Genomic DNA, 2500 nt, shown 5'->3' on the forward strand with positions numbered 1-2500 from the left:
TTAAAAGCATCATTGGGGGGGGGGGGGGGGGGGGGGGATGGTACATAACAAGGTAAGAACATAAATCGAAAATCATACACAAACACAGATACAGTAGAAATTAGGATACACATACGTGCATATCAATACAAAAACCTGTGCATACTCACACATGCACACACACACACACACACTCTCCTCTCTCTCCGTCTCTCCTTCACGCTTGAATAGAAGCTGCATATTACACTGATGTGGATGGGGCTGATGACTAGATCTTCAGGTAGATGGTTGTTGATTATTGTACTGTACTGATGTTTTCTTTATCTATACATCATTCAGTTAGTCACGTTTTTTCCCCAGTACGGGTCCTCACCAAAATACCTTTCCTTCTCTCTTTTTTCTCTGCACAGCCTCCTGGTGCACGGACGACAACTCACGCGGTGACGGAGCTACCACGTCAGTCTGGAAAACTGAGGGTGGCTTCCCTTGAACAGGTAACTCTGGCGTCTTTGGTGGACGGGTCTCTGTTTCCGGTTCCGGTGGCGCCGGCGTAATGGGTACGAACACTGAATGGGACTCTAGAGGGGGATGCTGGGAAAGCGGCGAGGGGGAAAGTTCAGCTGCTCAGAGACAAAAGCGAGGAAGATAAAAAGCGGTTAGATTTAGTGCAGCGGTGGCCAAGTGACAATGGAAGCTGTTGTCTTCGAGTTCAATTCCCAAATACGGGACTGTAATTTTTACTTCATCCCTTCTCCCCTAGACATTGTGTGGTGGTCTGGGTGCTAGTCATCCGGATGAGATGGTAAACAGAGGTCCTCTGTGCTAGCACGCACTTCAGTCGCGCAGGTAACAGAGGGGCAAAATTTCCGCTTTGGCAGTAAAACAAATACACTTGCAGACAGAGAGAGAGAGAGAGAGAGAGAGAGAGAAAACCATGAGAAAAAAGAAAGATGGCACTGCACTGCAAATGCTCTCCACGGGAAGAGCAGTCAGAATTTCACACAGAAAAAAATTTGCTGTGTCCAAAAAAAAAAAAAAATAAAATAAATAAAATAAATAAATAAATAAATAAATAAAAGGCAATACAATATAAGCTTGGAACAAGTCATCAGTATGACTTGACTGTGGATCAGCCTACTTATACAAACAAGCTAACATGATTTGTTCAGAGAGATAGAAAAAACAACAACACAACCAAACAGACACACAAACAAATCCAGAGGATAACACGCTTCCCACACGTGGAAGCGAAGCGAGAAGTCCCAAAAGGGCACGAACCCAAAACACATACATACATGGGGGATATTTTCAACCCCTCCACACAACCGCCAGACCCAAACAAGCGGTGGTCTGGGAACTAGTCTTTCAAATGAGACGATACACTCCGAACATGTTCTTAGCTGAAGTACAAGAGGAGGCACCGTGGCTGAGACGGTCAGGCATTGGACTTGTGATCCAGTGTTCACCAGTGATCAGGGTTCGAGGCCCCGTTTCGGCATGGTGGTGTGTCCTTGGGGAAAGGCACTTTACTCCGATTTTTCCTCACTCCACCCAGGTGTGAATGGGTTCCTGACTTTGGCTGAGGAAGGTTAAAATGGTGGAAGGACAGGGTTAGCCCTTGCCTTCATATGCTTAGCCCTATACCCACACAGTGGGTATGAATTCAATGTCCCGATGTTCATAAAAGGGTATGTGGGACCCTTAAACTTAACTGAAGTAAAGAAGCCATAGTTACAACAAGCTTTTCCCCCGGAAACTTCTTATAGAAAACCACTTTTATGGATAAACATAGCCAACATATTTGGAAAAAAAAGGAAAAAAAAGAAGAAAAATGCTGGAACTGTACTGTACTGCGCCAGGGTGCTTTTCTTGGGGAGTATCATTATCTTGGGGAGAATACCTTGAATATTACACACAGAGTCTGCAGTATCTATAAATTAATTCGACACGACACAACACGACACGATGCGATATGATACAGTATGATACTATGCAGCATAACACGATACCATGCACTACAATAAAATACAACACAATAAAAGAAAATATATTAATAAAAAACAACAACAACAACAACAACAAAACATTGAAAGCAAAGAGCATAAAGCGTTAGCCTGACTAAAGCTTTACTCACTATCATGGATACAAAACCAACTTAACTAGCTGCTTAGAATGAAGCAACAACAACAAGCATTTCATAAGTTAGGAAACACAATTTTAGTTAAGCCTTGTACAAATGTCGTCACTGTGTAAAACTACAATGCTGGTTTTGATTGGCAAGGAGCACAAGAAAAGAACCAAGTGTTGAAACTCACCTGTGCTGTACCAGGTGTAAAACCTCACCAGCGTTGTACCAGGTGTAAAACCTCACCTGTGTTGTACCAGGTGTAAAACCTCACCTGTGTTGTACCAGGTGTAAAACCTCACCAGCGTTGTACCAGGTGTAAAACCTCACCTGTGTTGTACCAGGTGTAAAACCTCACCTGTGTTGTACCAGGTGTAAAACCTCACTCTGTTGCAC

At 43.5% G+C, this 2500-nt stretch overlaps 1 protein-coding gene across 1 annotated transcript in view; it reads right to left on the reverse strand.

The window, feature by feature from the left end:
• The window catches only part of LOC143276697 (uncharacterized), a 31929-nt gene that overhangs the window by 6930 nt on the left and 22499 nt on the right, over positions 1 to 2500 (reverse strand). The gene's annotated exons all lie outside the window — the stretch shown is intronic.

The sequence above is a fragment of the Babylonia areolata genome, chromosome 32 (genome assembly GCF_041734735.1).
Source record: "Babylonia areolata isolate BAREFJ2019XMU chromosome 32, ASM4173473v1, whole genome shotgun sequence".
NCBI lineage: Eukaryota > Metazoa > Mollusca > Gastropoda > Neogastropoda > Buccinidae > Babylonia > Babylonia areolata.